The 19,735-nt window shown below is 39.5% G+C and overlaps 1 protein-coding gene across 2 annotated transcripts in view; it reads left to right on the top strand.

The window, feature by feature from the left end:
* pard6gb (par-6 family cell polarity regulator gamma b) overlaps positions 1-19,735 on the top strand; it is a 53,187-nt gene that overhangs the window by 10,405 nt on the left and 23,047 nt on the right. The window lies entirely within an intron of this gene.

The raw sequence follows: 19,735 nt of genomic DNA, 5'->3' as shown, positions 1-19,735 counted from the left end.
GCCTTTGTTTACTGCATACAGAGCCCTGTGTGTGTTGATGTCTGTATTTCCTGCTTTATTATTGGCTAGATCAGTCTCAGTCTGTGTTTGTCTGCCTTTATAAATCCTTTGCCTTATCGAGAGGAAGGCCTCGCAGGCAGATGAACACACTTGTACACAAACACACATGCACAGATGCACGCCCGGCCTTGGCAGCCCCATAGAAATCAGGTCATTGAGCAAAAGCCTGTATCCCGGCATACCAGACATTACTGAGAGACAAAAGATCTGCATGAAAAGAGAGACTCCTCACTGAGCTGAGCTCCCTCCGATGGTGCTGGTGTGTGTGCGTGCATGCAAGAGTCTATTTGTTCACACACACACACACACGCACAACACTCCCGCTAGCCTGAGAGAAGTCCTGCTTCTTCTCTTTCCAACTCCGTCTCAATCTCCTTTGCTCATTGATACAACAACTGGGTGAAGTGGCTGTTGTCAGACTGCCAGCATACAAATTAATCTATAACCATTCACGTCTATTCATACACTCAATCCCTCCTGGAATGTCCTTTACTTGGTTTATGGAATGAACATGAGAACGTGTACACTCACTCAAGGCGCTCGTTTTAATTATTTTCCATTGACTCAATGGCCAAAGTGTTCCTCACTATTGTCTTGATGCAGTTTTTGAACCAAATGGCTTCAGTTTAAGTCCCTGTTTTAAGAGCTCAAACCCACCTCATAGACCCACCTGTGATCTGGTCCTTTCAAAATAAAAGTCATAGTCAGTAATTCTTGCTGTATTAGCAGCTATCTCATTTCTATGACTTTAAATTGTGCAAAGTTTAAGTTAACGCCTGACATGCCACAATTTATGTTCAAAGTTATACATGGAATAATTCTACACGATCAGATGTTAATTATTTTCTTTTGTTATTCTTGCTTTACTTAGAATTCAGAGCTGCCATTTGTACACGTTTTGTGTCATTTTGTTGCTGTTTTTTTATTTGAACTTTGCTTTCCCAATGGAAAAACTTTCAGACTTTGTAGAAATATACAAGAAAAAAAAAATTCCTTAATATTGCATTTGAGTCTAATTCTACCACAATCAATTAAAATACTCGATTTATTTTTTTTTTTATTTAAAAAAAAAAATTCTTATTGGCATCATATAGTATATCGTACGTCTGCGTGCTGTTTGTATCTTTTAAATAATTATTTTAGGTAATAAAACCCCGGATGACAAAGTCTTGGCGGTTACCCCCTCCAGCTCCAATCACAGGATTTAGAGAAAGGAGGTGTGAGCAGAGCCCACGAAGGAGCCTCCTCATTGGCTTCCGTTATATATAGTGAAGTGCGTTAACGGTGTAAACTTGTTGTCAGTCTTGGACTAACTTTGGACGCGCAAGTGGCTGTTTTTCTTCTAGACAGGTAATCTAATGTTCCTATATTTTGTGTGAATCCTTTTGCGTGGCGACATGTTTTACCGGTAGTGCACGTTCAGCTCTCGTGTGCAATTTCGTGCACTTCCGTGAGAGGAGGAGACTGGGAGGGTTTATCAGAGTGGGGGAAATGATTTATGGTTCAAATTCAGCCATACCCCTCTGTTAAAGCTGCACTACTTGATTTTTTTTTAACCATGACAGAGAAGTTTCTAGTAATTGAATTGAAATGGAAACTGAAGGTATTTCCCTTTAAAGAAACCTTTTAATCTGTTGACGTTATTTCAAAATGAGAAAAAAAATGTTAACTAGAGTAAATCACAGCATGAAAATGAAATGAGATTTGATGATTTTTTTTTTTTTTTTTTGGCTCTGTGAATGCAGATGGTGTTTCTCCTAGGTTTTAGTTCTTGATACTTGATTTGAAAAGCAGAGGATTTTCAACCACTAAGGTGTGGCAATGCTGCCTGACGTTAAAAATGATCACAAGCCATTTATAGTTTAGATATTTTTTGGTAATAGAAGTCATGTTTCTATGTGTAAAACATGTTGTTTGTTAGATAGGTATGTTTCTTATTTGCAAAAAAAATACATTAGTTTGTAAATGTTGTGTTTTGTATTTGCAAATCACATCAAACCAGTTTGTTTGTAAATCGTTGGGCGTGAGTGAAACATGTTTTGTGTGTTTGTGCGGAATTTTACCTCCATAGAATGACAGCAATGTGGTTTAACGACAGACTATTGAACACTGATTGCCATTTGCAACACAATCAATGCACAGTAGAACAAATGATTTGTTTCAGTATGGCTGAGGTCACACACTTTGATGTATAGACATTAAAGTGTACAAGCAACTCTGAGACAGGAGTTTTCTTTCTCTAAAAGTGATTCACTGAGGGTAAAATCTGCTGACCTGACATCAGAGTCAATGGTAGCGGAAGCTTATTGATGCACCTGGTGAAGAAGGTCTGATCTAACAGATGAGCTACTGTAGCTCAAATTGCAGATGGTGCTTGTTCACAACAAAAAGTGCTTTGCAAGAAGTTTTACAGACAATTCGTGCTTTTGTCACACTGTGTGTCAATCCTAAGTCTACGCTCTGAAGTGTAAACCGATCTTATGTTTCTTTGACCCGTGTCGCATTCCTTCTTTATTTTGCTCTCACTTGCAGCCAAACCCCTTAACACACAAGATAAGAGAAATCCCCTAATACACCACAGGGACCGAGTGATCCGTGCTGAGTGACAGACAGCTCTGGATTGTGCTGCTGTAGGACAGGTTTTTATTTAGCGCTGTGATTGCTTAAACACTGCACTGACACGGTGATGTGCGTTAGAGGAATGTACCCTGTTGTGACTGATGCTGAGCAGTCTGAGCATCCTAAGCTTCACTGCAGCCTTTTGTCAGTCGCCACACAAAGAGACGTGTGTTTGTGTGCGACCGTGTGAGCACCTCATGTCTGTGGGGAGATGGCACACAGGCAGTGAGAAAGTTTGAGTGGTAATGACCGTGTCAGTCAGTGCCAGGCTGTTTGTGAGGCTGGGACATGATCAGCAGAACCACCCTAGATTAAAGAGGAAAAAATTAAAGATTTAAGTCACCCAGTAGTCACGATGGAGAGACTTTGTAACTCCAACTGGACTTGGTTTCATTACAAAGACTTGCCAGTATTTACCTGCATAGCCTTTCCACATCCCAAGGTCCCAGAGCCTTTTTTGTGAACTCATTTACACTGAGTAAAACGTTAAGATAAAAACTTGTTTGCAAAAAGTCAGATCACGTTCCTTCTTCTTGGCACAAATGTTGTGATTGAAGTTTAGTAGCTGTTTAATAGTGGCTGCTTTTTACAATATATTTTACTGCACAAAAAAAACTATTCAAGTTGACGAAAAGGCCACACAATTCATTTAAGCCTTATTGACTTTTGTGCCATTTTCTAATAAATCTAAAATTATTGTTGATTTATTTTAAAAATGATTATACAAGATTACCTAGAAGTACTGCAATTAAATAGATATTTAAAATCCTGATTACTTTCAAGCGGTGCAGTGAAATTTCATTCTGTATACTGTGTATATTTGAGTGATATAAAAGTTTGTCTAAGTCTAAAAAAATCTTCATCATTGAAATTTTCATCTTTTAGAAATGTCGATTCCTTAAGGAGACCAAACAATTGTCAAACCTAAGACTAATGAAACTTTACATTTTTAATATGAATGTTAATTTATTTGTACAAAGCAAAATGAAAGTATCTATTACAATGAAAGTGCTGTACAAAAATGTTGGTAAGCTAGACCAGATCTATCAAAGGACAACAGAGCCAACCAGTGTCCAAGGTGGTTGTGCTTTTTAACATGTAGTTACAGTATCATTTCAAAATCTTCAGGGCGAAATGGGCTTTTTTTTAACAACCCTAAAGGTGAAAAAAACAGTCTTAAAAGAGTTCTGAGAAGAAACTAAGGAAGGTAGAACTAAAAGAGTCTTTCTTCTTCCTCTGCTTTGCCCTTTTTAAATTTGGTGTGATCGCAGTTCCTCCCCTGTTTAGGCTCAAGTTATCAGTCATGATGAAGTCACCTCAGCACGTGTCAGTATTGTCAGTCATGCAATGATCCCACTGATGAATGAAACTTATCCCTGGCTGTGGGCATGGGCGGCAGCTTCAACAAAGACCTTCTCATTAAGTGTACTGGTTTACACTTTGCAGTGGATTTAACCTCCGGCTCTTACAATAAAACATGTTTACATATACTGTTAAAAAATGTTTTTTGGGCTATTTGAATTCTGGAGATGTCAGTAAGTTAAAGTCACCAAGTAAAGGGTGTTATGTAATATCCTGTGCATTTAGCCACAATACTGCTTTTGATTTGTCTGGGCTCATCTTTGCTCTACACTCAATACGTGATGGCTTTCAATGGCAGATGCTAGCTTTAGGCTACAAGCGCTAACTGGTGTTTTCTGCTTATGGAGTACAGTTAAAGGACAGTGTGTAGCTGGAGAAAGAAAAGGTACTACTGCCCAAACGGATGGAAAGTTTTCAATAACAGTGTGTCATAACATAACAGCAAGCTTTATTATGCCACTACAAATATGCATCTCTTCTGAAATTAAACATGCATATCAGGGCTTATTGATTTGTAATCTATGAACCAAAAATGATACACAAAATGACCAAATGTAAGTTGAGCAATGTTTGAGTTTTACTGCTAACTTTTGTGCACATCATGGTTCGTTCTCTTCCCCAAAGCTGCTTTTCTTCAACTAAATAAAACATGATCCCATTTTCCCGAACAGGGAGCCCATCATAAAACTTTTATTTTGTGTACCTTTTTTTTTTTTTTTACATGTTGAGATTTAGTACTTTTTTAAACTTGATTCCCATATATCTGTGCAATAGAAGAAATTCTAAAACATTCATTGATCCCCAATTAAAATGTGGCATTTTCCCTTGCATGCAACATTTAGTAGCTGTGAATAATGTCAACACGTGACTTGTTTTTTTCTCTTCAAAAGTCTAGCTTTAATTTTCTTCATTGGTGCAGTCTTGCAGAACGAGTTGAGGGTCATCAACAATTTAAAACGCTGTGCTAAAGTCTAAGTTGGCAGAGAAGGGGGAGGGTCGGTCACTGCACGGAGGAAACTTTTTGTACTGAGACACTTCAGCCCTTCTCATGCACGAAGAATCGGGAGGGGGGAGGGGACGCTGAAGTGATGGGGAGAAATGGGACACATCTAAAGATCTCTGGTGAAAGAGTCGCTCTGTATGCAGACAAGGTGGGAGTCCAATGGGAAGGGGCGTGGTCAGTGTCCCTAAGTTATGTGTCAACTGATGATTGATTAATTGTAGCCTGTCAAAGGGAGAAGGAATTACAGCTTTTACTTCAATACTCCTGGCTCAGCCTTTAGCTGTTTTCACGTAATTTATGTGCCCTTGTGGTCATAAAGCTGCACTGATGGTTGCTAAATGTTGCATTGCTAATTCAAGCTAGAAAATGACAGCTACCGTAATACTCCACATACTAATTTTTGCAAATGAGTGATCAACTTGATTTTAATTAAATGTTATATTTGGTAAATTATGTATTTTTTTATTGTGCTGAATGACATTTTTTTCCAGAAAGAACAAAAACCCTCCTGCGTGCTGAGTTTGGAACTCTGGTGAGCTGGATTTGGCCAGCGTGTCTTGAGTTTGCCGTTTCTACTTTAAATCATCTGGCCTCCAAATTCTGGTCAATTTGTTTTAAGCAATTTATTTGGTGTCACATCTGAAACTTGAGCCTGAATGATTGTTCGGCCTTACTCTGTAGTCCTGATTAATGATCTTTGTTGGCCTGAAAGTGAGCAGCTTTAACTCCACCATAGTGCACACACACAGTTCTCTCTGGTCCAAGCGAAGCACATTCCTAGTTTTTTAACAGCATTCTCACCTTTTCAGGGAGAATGCTGTTGTTTTTGTTCAGAGTGCTAGTGGCCTGCACACAGACTAAACTTTCAACAAAGAGATGAGACCTCTGTTTGGCAAAGGGAGCAAAGTTTAAATAAATAAAGGTAAGCCAGGGTCGTGTCTGTGCAGCTTCGTATCCCAACGGGCCGTACCATGGGAGGTTTTAAACGACAGCTGTCCTCACCTGTGGAAACTTTGATCAAATACTGCCAAATTAAAGACAGTTCTGGCACTAAAGTATAGCAAAGAATTGTTCACAGTTGCATTGACATTCAGACTTTCAATGGAAAAGGAACTTTAAAGATTAAAAATAAAATGTTTATGCCCTGCTGGGTGTTAATGTTATATTTACACATTGACTCGACAAGTACAAGCAACTTAACTTTAGACGTTAGAATGTTTCCTCCCACATCACTGTTATATTTATTCATTATTTCTCACTGTCAGGTAAAAATAAACAAATGTGCACCTTTTAACATCTGTACCAATGGAACTAGCGGGGTTTCCATTACAGATTTTTGCAAAATTAAAGCAATATTTCTAAATGTCAAAAAAGTATAATTGTACTTTGATCATGTTTTCATTGAAGGTTGTTTTGGCCAGGAACCTCGTGACTCCTGTGAAATCTCAATCCCATTAGACTTTTCCTGCAGAAAGATTAATGCTCCAAACCTCAAAATAACGCTCCTCATTCCTCTGTTGTTTGCTGTCTAATGTGGTTCTAATCATTTTAAGTATAATGCTAAGAAATGTCTTTTCTCAAAGAGAAATGGTCAGGTGACCAGGTACGTCACATTCTGTTGACATTTAATTGTGGAAAAAGGGTTTCCATAGCACTTTTGTGATACATTTCAGTATTGAAATGTGTAGAATACCACCTCACGAAAGTGTTAAAACTTTTTAGCAATTTTTTATTTTTTCCCCCCGAAATTCAGGTGTTTCCATTACCAGTTTTTATTGAACTATTTAAATTTTGCGCATTTCCAAGGGTAATGGAAACCCAGCTTATAAGGCCTTCCTTGGAGCACAATGCGTTTTGATATCCTGTATCAGAGCAGTGACGTCAAACAACAACAAAGGTTAGTCATGCCTTGTCGATTTGGGTGTGACCACAAATGTGATCTTTGGTAAAAACGAGTTTGTCTTATTACAACTCAATGCAGTATGGCCCTCTTATACTGTGTTTTAATTACAGGAGCTTGGTGCTCAGATTTAACTTGAAGCAGCCATTGTTATATCACAACAATCACGTTCTATTGTCTTTCTCCTTGAGTTGCCAGCATCTGTATTCTCATCAGCACATCCGTCCACACGTACTATGACTAAAGGGCTTCTGACAGCAGGTGCTGTCGTGTGTGTGTGTGTGTGTCTATATGTTTCTATATGCTTTTATCCACATGACCTCCAAAGTGGAAAGGCTTGTGCAGCAGATGTGTCAACATGCCAGGGCTCAGCCGTGTTAGCTGTAAGGTAATTAGCATTGATTCTTTATCCTGGCCAAGCCTCACTAAGCAGATTTGGTCCTCAGACACAGGATTACTTTAGATCTTGTTATTAGTATTGATCATTGAGAGTTTATCAGTGCCACTGACTGCAGAGATTCTTTTCTAGAGTTTGAACCTGCGTGATGATGGCTTAATAACTTGACTTGCATCCGTTGTAGCTAAATGCCACAAGCACAGCAGAAAGCCTGCTTTCTTCATAACGGCAGGACTATTTTGGTCATTGCTCAGCTTTTGTAACTCTGTAGTACGCCTATTTATTATGAGAGTTTGAATATGGTGTCTCACGCAGCTCTTTGTGTTCGGTACCAAAAAGCGGCCTCAGGCTACTCAGTGCAGGACTTGGTTAGTGAGATGGAGTGCTATAAAACAGCAGCCTCACACACAATCCACTGAAGGCGACAGCAGCTGTCAATTACTGCATGTCTGGTGGTCATAATTTAATTTTCTTTAATTTGTATTCTTGGAGAGCAGCAGTCAGGATTTGAGATATTTCCATAATTAATTTTGCACTACTAGTACTCGTTTTGATTGTCAAAATGACTATTGTACACAGCCTTGAGCCCTAATTACAGAGGATGAACAAAGTTGTATTTCTGAAGACCGAGTTTTCAACATTTTTGCTGGAACCCCTTGCTGTGTTTACTTACAGCGGCCCGTTTCTTTTGTCTCCAGCCAAAGTGGTGACTTCACTTTGACGTACACCATGTGTCTCTCAGAACAAGAGGTCACTCTCTGATTCTAGTCATATTGATTAAAACTACCATAGGTTAGAAGCTCTACATTTTTCCTGATGGTCTTCTTCTGGGCTTCTTTTCAACAGCAGAGAAAAAACTCCTTTTAAAAATACCCAGATGCTACATGTGGACAAGGCCTGATCCAGCTAATCATTTAGTTATGCACTAAAGAATTTGGCTTCAGGTAGCTCCTCAGACCATCCCCATTCTTTTCATATTACTGCTGCAACGTGACTCAGTCGTCAAGGAGGGAATGAAAACTAAAATAGATACTAAGAAGTATAGGCCTAAGTGAGATAAGACAGTTGGAGGGGAAGGAAGTCCACCGCTTTCCTTCTGTCTCAGTCAAAGCCAATAGAATTAAAGGCCAGAATCACGTCTGTATGACCAGTAAGTTTGGAAAAAATTAAATAGGGGAAAAAGCCTTTCATCTAAAAGGTGTTTAAAGGCTTTCGGAAACAAGTGCAAGTGTCACGTCACGCCTGTTTCTGTGCTGTGCCAAAGAAAGCCTGGTACCTACTGGGAAAGTTTCTGTGTCATAAAACCTTTTTTTTCTGGTAGTGTGTGTGGGCTTCTCTATAAAACCTGTGTGGCCTTCTCGCTGTTTGTCTTCAGACAATGCTCACCACAGTTAAAGGGTGATGGAGATGCCTGCCCCTGCCAGGAAGGGAACATGGCAGCATCAGCAGACACACACACACACACACACGATAAAGACCTGCTTTCTTTGTACTCCTGACCCATTAATTATCGTAACTGGTGTCGGATTGTACAAATGGAGGGAAATGTATGACGTAAATTAATCGCAACAAAATGTATCATTATTAAAGAGCACAGAGTCACTCTGTTTTAATCCACCTCTATTGTTGTATGTTTGAAATGACTCACTGTATGGTAATGCTAAGAGAATGCTTTGAAGACCTAAATTGATTTGAAACCTGACAGTTTCTTACTAAAGCTTAGTGTTTTCCTCACACTTCTCACTTGCTCATGTAGTGACCAACTAATTAAAGACCCGGCATTAGTGGTGGTCAAAAGAAAGCAACAGCATTTCATAGTTGACTACTTTAAGTTTGTCTTCTAATATAGAAGATGATCCAACATGTGTACATTTGAAAAAGTTGCAGAAAAAATAAGAAAATGCCTGATTTCAGACCTTCTGTAAAAATGTTTTTTTTTATTTTTTGGAAAATAACATTAAAACAAAAATAATAAAAAAAATGTTTGACATTGTACCCAAATTGAGTACATTTAAATGTGTCCCTCAATAAACATAAATCAAACCTTAAATACATGTTTAAAAAAAAGGAATATATTCTTAAAATTGCTAAAACAGATAAAATGTCATAAACATTAAAAAAAAAAAAACATTTCTATCACTATTTAAGTGAGTTGACCAAAGGCCAAACTGTAAAGACTTTATGCCACCACTTCAAAGAGAGAGGTCACCAAATATTAGGAGTTATTCTGAAGCCTGAATGTAAAACTTGAATCAAATGCCAAACGGGGATCTTGGGTTGATAAAGATTCAGCAAATGTTTTACAGTGCAGTGTTGTTTTACTCTGAGTTTGTAGCAAGTGCACCTTCAGATGCAGCCGACGTACACAAGTAATGCACGTCTTTGTTCTTGAGTGCTTGCAGGCTAGGCCGAGCGTTTTAATTAAAACTTCAAGGGTTGTCATGTTTGTCAAAACTATATTGGTGTTTGTGTTTCCTAAGTCCCCGCTTTCATTTCAGTTTACGACCCTGCTTTGAACTGCAGACCTCCATCTCCCACTGGGAAGCTTCCAAACATGGGACAGGAGTGTTGGTGTCAAGGCACAGAGTCTGGTGCCACTTTCAGTGACGCTTTGCATAGTTTTCCTGATTTATTTATAAAACCTTCTGACATTGGACTCAACTTTGGTGGTGAGCTTTATACACAGCTAACATTGTTTCACAAAAAGCCATCACAGCTAAGGACGCTTGCTTTCTGTTTGGCCTTCTCCTTCAGTGGTTTAGTCAAAATACACTTGTGTTGAATTCAGTGCAGACACACTGGCTTTGGTAATTGTATGATGGCTATGATGGATATAGCAAGTCCTTCAGGAACAAACAAACAACTTCCTTTGCTACTAACCCTGCCCTAGCCACTCCTCAACAGCAGCACGGAGCTTCAGGGGGGAAAACAAGCTTGAAATACATCATAGGCTTTGTGGTCTCACTGTTAAAATTAGTCTTGAAAGCAAAATGAGAGTCTGTGATGTGTGGCTTGCTTTGTTTGAGACTTTTAGCGTTCAAATATTCTGCAGGTGTATAAGGACATTAAAAGCTTTCCGTGTCCAGTTTTGCAAAAAAAATATGAATTGTGAGCAAAACATACGTTAATGCATTTTTTTCTCCTCCAAATAATGAAAATTCATATTGCAGGGTGATAAAAAATCCTTTACTATTTCATTTATCTGATGCAGTCACTTTTTCATGAAGTGAGTTCACTGGAAGATTTTATGATATCAAACCATGACATTGCTACATGACAAAATTAATGAATAGTTGGTCATAAAGAATAAAAAAACAAAACAGCCATATCCATATTCTTTTTATGCATTTGGGGTTGTTGGGGTAAGAGAAATGTAATGTTTTCAGACCTATTTGCCTGTGCACCTTCAGGGTGAACATGCAAACCCCCCACAGAAATGTCTGGATAGAATTTACTCTGCTCTTTTAGCTGAAGGCAGCATCGCTAACCTCTATTCCACCAAACAGTGTGGTTGGCTTTCACTGTCGGTAGTCTGTAGTTTGATCAGAACACTAAAGCCAGCAGGCTTTACTGCCTGTTATCCAGAGTTATTCAAAACACTGGAAACAAAGGATAATTACCAGCTTTACCAAGCAGTTATTTTTTAAATTAATCTACTTTTTTTTCTTTTTTAATGACTGTGATGCATCAAACATTCCATGTAGACTGGTGAGATGTGTCCTTCAAGCACACAGGATAAACCAAACTTTTTCTCAAAGAATGTCAAGCAAAATAACTTGGCCAAGCTTAGACTAAGCCACAAGTGGAGTAAACAGAAAGAGGGTGGTTTTTGGTTGGGGGGGGGGGGACGATGGACACCAGGTGGGTATTTGTGGGTTTTGTTGAGGGGGGGCTTGGTTATTTTGTGCAGTGACGGTTCCCAGGGAGAGAGCCTGCATACTGCTGTTTCTCCTAATTACAGCCCAATGAACGCACAAGGCTTAGCATGCTCTTTGTATGCATCTGTGGAAGTATGTGTGTGTACAAGTGTAATCTTATGCCAAAGAACATGTGCCTTTTAGCACAGCCTGTCTTAGTGGTAACTAAATGAAAAGCTTTTTTCAGTTTGTTTGGTTTTGCTGGTTTTCTGACTCAACCTGATGGGGAAAAAAAGTTCAAAATTATCTTACATTTTACTGTTAAACCTTTTCCATAGGATACAGATGATTTGACCACTTCAAACATGTTGTTTTTACCTCAGGGATACTTGTTGAGTTAATACATTAATCCATACAAAAAGCTTTCTTTCTAGTTAGTATTGCATCAGTTTAGTATTTCTTCTACAAAGAGATATTTTGGGAGTCTGTAATTACTAAGGAGGGACTACTTTTTGCTTCATGACAACTCAGCCACAGCAAACCCTCTCACTACCAGAGGTATCCACTTACTTTGAGTTTGCAGCTATTTTCATGCTAACTCTCAGTAGCCAGGTTACCACAAGAGTTAATTGGTGTTTTTTTTAATTTATGCATTTTAAATTTAAAGTGGCAGTATAAAAAATGTCAATATAAAATGAGCGCCTGCCACTTAAATGCTAACTAAACCCCAAAACTTCTGGTGTTTTTTGTTGTAAAAATGTAAGAGTGTCTGCCCTCTATGGGTTGAAACCCAGCTATTAAAATCAAATTTTGTTATTTGTTATTTTTATGTAGGAAACCAGCACTGTTGGCCCCGCCCCTTCTTTAAAAACTAGCACCTGTCAACTCTAATCTGTGGCGAGTAGGTTGGATTTAGAGAATTGTGAATAGAGAAGTATAGTGAGTATTGAGCAGGTAGTTAGCATAGCATTGATTGTTCTTTGCAGATTTTGTAGTACAGACTGGGTGTGTCTTAAGTGCTCCAGGAGCCCCGCCCATAATCAAGGCATTATTTGAATTTCTAGCCTAGAGGAACAACAGGGAAAATCTGTGATCAATGTCTCTTTAGATGACTAACATATTCTGAAAACACTGTAGCTCGCAGACCTTTTTCAATATGCCAAGCTTACCAGCTATGGAAGTGTGAATTTACTTATTCTTAATTCTCTCTTTGATGACTTGGTTCAGAGATTCATGATTACAAAGAAAAAAGTTTATCAGATCTAAATCCACTCTGGATAATTCCCTTAGTAAACTTTGAACTGAAAGGCCCCCCGGTGTTCTTTTTGGCCACTGCTTCATGTTTGTTATTTCTGTTCGGTTAGTGGAACTTCCCTGTAAGTAACGTCCCTGAATGTGCTGATCAACTACCCTCAGCATTACGATGGCATGTTTGTGCATCACAACTATTTTCAACCTACTGCTGTTTTTTCTTTAAAATCCTTCATTGTTCTGCTGAGAGGGAGTCAAATTCTTCCCCAGGCTTGTTTACTTTTCTTGCATCCCCTTATGGATGGAAAAGTAGGTTTTTGTCTGCGGGTTTTGAGATAAATCAACAGATCAAAATTTTAAGTGTATTTCTTTGGTTTTAGCTTGCACAGATATTTTTTTTCCTCAGATCAATTTGTTGAATCCAAACAATGATTATTCTAAGATGAGCATTCTGTAGTGCATGCAGTTTTTTGGACTGGAGCGACTGTAAGGTGATCTGTTTAGTGACTGCAGGAGCAGCCAGAGCTAGTTTGGACAGAATGTCCTTATATAGGTCACGGAGCTGAAACAATGAGACGAGCTGTCACACAGTCCCTGACTATTCTGGCTGTTGTTCAATCATAATGTGCACTGCGGGGGGTCCAATTGGCCAGATTTGCAGCTGAAGTTGGCCTCTTATTGGCTCTTACAAATCAGCAGAACTGGCAACGACTCAGAAGGGAACTCCTCTTAACTGCTATTTAAAAGCTGTGTAAATCCCAAGCAGCACATGCTGAGACTTACTAGAAGAATACACTTTAGTTTATTATCATGAGACATTACTTAAACGTAATAGTTTTCAACCACACTCGCTAAAGATCTAAAGATTCCTTACAGACTTTTTAAAATGACTTGAGGATGGCAACGAACTTCATCTGATCAGTAGAATATGAATTCTTATGAAGTCCTGGGCTCCAACCTCCCCCCCTACTCTAAACACGTGGGCCAGGAGTTTGGTTGAATCAGGCCAACTCAGCAGTTCAGGATGGGAGAGGAAGGAAAACAATGGAGGAGGGGAGGACGGAGCCCTGACTTTGACTCATGTGTGTCCTGGAGGTTCCATGAAACAATAGGGACTGACAGCTCGTGTGGAAGAACTCCCACACGAGGACAGTTTTCAGCCGTGATGAAGAAAACCACAATTGGAGTCAGTGGAGCAAAGCTAGTGGAGCAGGAAGAATTAAGGATGTGTGTCACCACACCGGATGATTTCTGTTATGCCGTTTGCTTATTGTAAAAGAAGAAGCAGCGTTTCAGGTTGTTGAAGGGTAGAGAGATGCTTGTCCAAGCTTGCAAAAGATTTTCAGGGAATGGGTGGTGCCTTTACCTGGAGGCCAAGAAAGGGATCTTCAGTGACCCTTGAAGCCTATTGTGGGCAGTTAACCTGTGCAGGCCTGATGATACACAACACTAGTTTTATTTTGTGTAGCATCAACAACAACAATCCTGTAATGTTACTGAAGAACAGAGAAAGAAGGATGACACCAATAAAAAAAAAAAACTGTAAAAAGTTGTGGTCATCTCCGATATTAGCAAGATATAATATTCATTTATTTAATGTCACTTTTATGTTTCTGACTTCCACAACTTCCAAATAACCAGTTATTCTAGTTACATTTGCATTTAAATTACGGAAAGTCTCTCAGTGGTTTTGTTAAATGCAGCTGATGTTTTTTAAAGTTAAGAAAATATTTCTGAACCCTCAGCAAAAACCACTGCATTCCTTCTGCTTGGATGTGTCATGTTAAACCTCTTCTTGCTGGTTTGGTTATTTTTGATGATCCTTTGCTACTCATGAGATAAGCCCTTGTGAATCATATGCAAACAGCACTTACAAATATTGTTGTACTTTACAAAATTCAGTTGGTAGCAAATGTGTTATTTTATAGTTGAAAAGGACAATAAGCCAATGAGCTTGTGTGTAAAAGAGCGGTTTAAAACTATCAAAGTTTGTGATCTCTATGAAAGTGTTGTTGCATTTATTTTTAAGATTTTTTTGTTTGTGATTAATGACTACATAGCTGGAGTATCGTAAGTATGTGGTAGTAGGTGGAACAGTAGGGTTGCAATTAGGCTTTACACTGATGTGATTGGCTATTTCGGATTGACCGATATTTTGCATTTTATGTAATAATGTCTTAATTCACTGATCCGATCAATGACGTCATTGTCATCATAAAACTTTCTGTAGATTGTCCTATTACATTGTTTTATCTCTCTCATTTACACCGAAGAGTTGTTTGCTTTATTTCACTCTCATTTGTGCACAAAGGTGAAAACCTATGCGCAAACGGCAAAAATGTCGATCGGTTGGAGCTAAGCGGCTTAGCGCCGGACTTCTTCCCCACTCTACCGGCTCTAAAGGGGTGGGCAGCGTCTGCTGTTAGTGTGTGTGTGTTTGTACGTGTGTGCACGCTTGTTTTGTTTATTCAGCCGAGCCTAGAGCGAAGCGATGCGCTCTTGTTTACTTTTGCTTTCATATTTTCGTACTTCTGTCCATTTTAAAGCGATGGCGTGTGTGTGGGCGTGTGCGTGTGTGCGCCCCACCTCTGCTGTGCACCTGTGAATATGGACTCTAAGCAACAGCAGGTTTTGCGATGCCACAGTAAGGAAATATGTCTTTGCTCCTAATGCTTCACGTAGTTCCAGTGTGTCTCGTCTTCAAACTGTGGTTGGAAGAGACAGGGTAGTTTAACTTTGCTCCGGGGCAGAAGCTATCCTCAGCTTTGGGGTTAACTCCCCTGCTTCACAGCAGTCATTCAGTATGACATGGGACTCTGGCAAAATTAACGTTGCAGCTGTTGCATTTCACCGATCACTCAAAAACGTCATACAGCTTATAATTGATATGCTACACTCACGCACGCTACTTCACTCCGCACACTGGTCGAGCAACCAGCGTATTAATTTGGAGTTAAAGGGCCACGCACCCACACAAACATACTCTGACAACAAGGTCAGAGTGCGTAATATGGCACCGTTTGATTTGCCGTGAATCTGTATCATGTAGTACTGAAGGAATTTGGTCGGTACCTAAAAAACAACCTAAATTCAAATGATCGGATCGGTGATCATTTTTTAAACTCATTGACCGGTGATCGGCCCAAAACTCCTGATTGTGTAAAACCTAGTTGCAATGTGTTCCTAAACAATTTGGTTTGCCACAGTATATAAAGTTCTAAGGAGCAATGGTACGGGCTGTGCTGGAATCTGTGAGCCAGACTGTAGTGGAGACGTGGAGTTTAAATCAATGGTGCATGTTGTTAAGGGTTGGCTCAGCAGAGGCAGCTGTACAAAAAGCAAAGTCAGCCGCATCTTGTCATTTTAGTGTGAGAAAGCTGAGGGAAGGGAGGTGGGTGATGCTCAGCTGCACTTTGAGTGAGAACACTTGCAGTTTAGATTGTTCCTCTTGAGAAGTTAAAGGAATGCACAAGCTGTGTATGCCATTGGCTCTTATTCTCCTTTGATGTTTCACCTCCTTCCCTCCTCTGCAGCACGTCAACCCCCACTCCTCTGGTACCCTAAGATTAATCTCCCTTCGTCTATAAACGTCCTTCTCCTTGTTTAAAACTCCAACAGTCTAGTGGTTTAACCTCACACCTACATGTGTGCGTAATGTAGTAGTGGTTTTGTGCATGTGTACGTGATGAGGTTGGGTAAAGGTGTCATACCTGCAGCAAGTCCTATTCCTGTGCCTAGTCCCTCCACACGCAGCTGGATTTAACTCGTCCCAGATGTGCAGCCCCACCTCTGCCCTTCACTAACTGCTAGTTAAAGGAGGAAAAAGGCAGTGGGAAGAAAGGATAGGGTGCCTCCATTTGCATGGAAGAGTTTCAGAGACTTGTCTGGTTTTGCCACAGTCCAAGAGTCTCGTCTAACGGCCCCATTCTTTTTCTTCCTGTAGTAATCCACTGGTATCATTTTTCTATTTGTCTTAGACTTACATTTATCCATCCATCTTTCTTCAGTGCTAATGGTGATCAGGGTCTGGAGTCAATCCCAGCTTCTTATGCTGCTTTTACACCGGTATAGTCCCGGACTCGGGCCGAATGGGACTAGAACAGCTTGTCATTTTATCATCTTTATTTGGCTCGGATAGTGTTCACAGCGCACTTTTTGATGCACTTCAAAGTCACTCAGATGGTTCAGTGTTGAAGGATATGATTTAGCAGTAAAAAGCAGAGAGAACAGGTTTAAGGGCAGTGACTGCCTCACTCGTGTCTGCTCAGCGTGTCATAGCCCGTTGTACCTGCAGGCAGCACTCAGGGAAACGTAGCTGCACCATCTGCCCTAAACTTGCTAAAACCGGGCTATTCTGGTGAGCTTTCTCAAACATCAACACACGCCTGCCCCTAATCACTGCTTTCCATCTACATATGAGTTGTTTTTAATGTTTTATAGTGTTTTTTTTTCTTTACTTGCGCTATAGCTGTCAAAGGGTTTAAAATCAAATTCTCTAAGCCGACCAAAACAATTACTCTCGAATTCACTTGCATAGACTTTGTGTGTTCACACCAGCTCAAACAAGGTATAGTATGACTTGTGAAAGGAAACTATATCAAAATATATGGATATTTTCAACAACTAATTAAAACTAAACCAATGAGAACCATGTGATCATGTAGTCTTGCGCATTAATCCCATGAAGTTTCAGTGTGTATGTACAAACATTAGTACCATCCCATATCAGGTTGATCAATCGACTAAAATTTTAATGTCATTCATTGACTATAACTGAAATAGTCCTGATGATTAAATATAAAACTAAGTTGCAAATTAAATCAATAGTCTTTCATTTTTAATTAGTTTTTTGAGAAAACAAAGATTTTTTTCTTTTTTAACCAACAGATTCTTAACACATCTTTGAATCCTAATCTAACAACAAATCGAGGGATTTAAACAACAAAATCCAAGATGATCCAGATTTCAGAACTACCTTCTGGTAATCCTTTCTACTTAAAGTATTTAAATGTAGCTCACAGTGTTTACATATGCAGACTGCAATTATCAACAAGTCAACATGTCAGCAGAAGTTTAAAAACCTCCTGTTAAAAATTTACACTCGTACAAACAGTAGTGAAAGTGCATCACCAATTTGAGGTTTGCAATTTCATAGTATCAAACAATGCTTATATTTAGCTTCTTACACGAGGTGCATGTATAATATTTTTATAAGAAAGATACCCTTTAAGTTTTACCACTCACAAGTTTGTTTTTTTTATTTTTTATTTTTTTTTTTATGACATCTTTTAATCCAACTATGTATTCTTATTCACCATCAAACACGACCTAAAATAATTACACAAAGTTCCATTCGACTACACAAACCTTCATGGCAGCTGTTGACCATAACCACATACTTTTATTCAGTTCTCCAAACTTCCACCCTGGCTCTGCCGTAACCACTCCAGGAGGAATGTGAAATATGTATGCGTGTTTAAAATAAGTCTCTTTTTTTATGTTGAGTTTTGTTTTCCATTGTAGCTTTGGTCAAAAAGCGGTCAGCTCTAGGATGAGTGTGCTCAGTTGTAAAGAAGCAGGGATATTCAGGAATGCTAAATGTTTTAGTTCTTAAGCTTCTAGAACTATTTTTTTTTTCTTCTTTTTTTTTTTTTAGTTTTCTGAAACCTCTGAGGAGCCATAATACACAGATTTTTCTTACCCCACGCCATAAGTAGAAGACAGCAACACAAAGTGTCCTGTGTTTCATGAAATTGTGCCTTTTTTTTGTGCAGACAGAAGAAAACTGCAGTGTGCGTGAAGGAGGACAATGCTTCAGTGGGAACACACTCTCACTGTACTGTGTATTGTTGGCTGGATGCTTTGGTTCTGCAAGGCCCAAGTGCTGTCATGAAACGTTTCACCCTCACTCTTTGTGCCATTCGACTGCTAGTTTAAAAAGCAGAGCTCTTTTTAGCTGTGTGCGTGTGCGCGTGCGTGTGTTCAGTCTGTGGGGCCCAGGAGTAGAGCATGCCACAGTATTCAGTGACCTAATGTTAATGGAAGCAGGGTCTGTGTGTGTGCCATGTCACTTCCTCTCAGGCCCCCTCTGTCACTAAGCACCTTGTAATGCTTGAACCAAGACCATGATGTGAGTTAGAGGCGGTGTTGGGTCACAGGACTACCAGAATGCCACATGCATCTCATTCCGCGAGACCTCGCTGCAAGAAGACGGACGCTCCAAACCTCCTTATAAAACTCTGTATTTCATTGTTGTTTGCTGTCTATTGTGGCAGTAATCATTTATAGAAAATGTCTATTTGTACGGTTGCCGTGCGGACAACCCCCGGTGCTATTGGTACATGTACGTAGCGTCTTAGGGTTAGGGTTAGTCTTAGTCACGTGACCTAAACTGGCCAGTGGGTGGGCTGCGTACGGATAGAATGTCGGTATATTGATACGGCAACTGTACGGATAGCCACTGCCTAATTTATAAGTATAATGCTAAGAAATGTCTGTCTCTTCTGTTTACACGTACTGTGTGGGGAGAAGTGGTCATGTGATCAGGTACATTACGTCATGTGACCATGTACTTCACGTTTTGTGACGCGTTTGCGTAAAAAGTGTTTCCATAGTGCTTTTGAGACACATTTCAATATTGAAAAGTCTGAAAATCCTCCTCATGAAAGCATAAAACTTTTGTTTTTTAGAAATTTAGGTGTTGCCACTACCAGTTTTTATTGCGCTATTTAGATTTTGTGCATTTCCAAAGGTAATGGAAACACAGCTACTGTGTGACATGAGAAGCTCTCAGCAGGGTCAGCATTTGGCCTGTGTACACACTATCCTGGATCAGTGACAAAGGTCATTTTCTCATAGGGATAGCCCTGCACTTGGCTCGAATGGGTGTAGAACAGCTGATAATATTCTCACCTTGAGTTTGCTCGGTTTGCGTTCACAAATGCATTTTTGGATTTGCTCCAAACTGACAGGAAAAACCTTATAATTACAAGATAACCCAAATCGACGTCGTATAGTTTGGATATTCTTTTCAGCAGCCAAAAGCAGTATGGTGAACAAACGAAGGTAAAGCAAATGAGTGGCTCCTTCACTCGCTTTTTTTAAAACCTCAATTTCAAGGAGTTATTTCATACATCCACATCTTCATTGCGTCACAAGTGTTTGAGCCCTTTTTAATGTGTTATGGTGTTTTTTTTCACTTTACTTGTGCTACTGTCAATTTTGCAAGCGCTCCGAAATAGATGTTTCCAAGCGGTGTAGAATCTGCTTCCCTGACCTGCTCTAGA

Source organism: Gouania willdenowi, chromosome 11 (assembly GCF_900634775.1).
Source record: "Gouania willdenowi chromosome 11, fGouWil2.1, whole genome shotgun sequence".
Taxonomy (NCBI): Eukaryota; Metazoa; Chordata; class Actinopteri; order Blenniiformes; family Gobiesocidae; genus Gouania; species Gouania willdenowi.
This window is presented reverse-complemented; position numbering and strand designations above follow the sequence as displayed.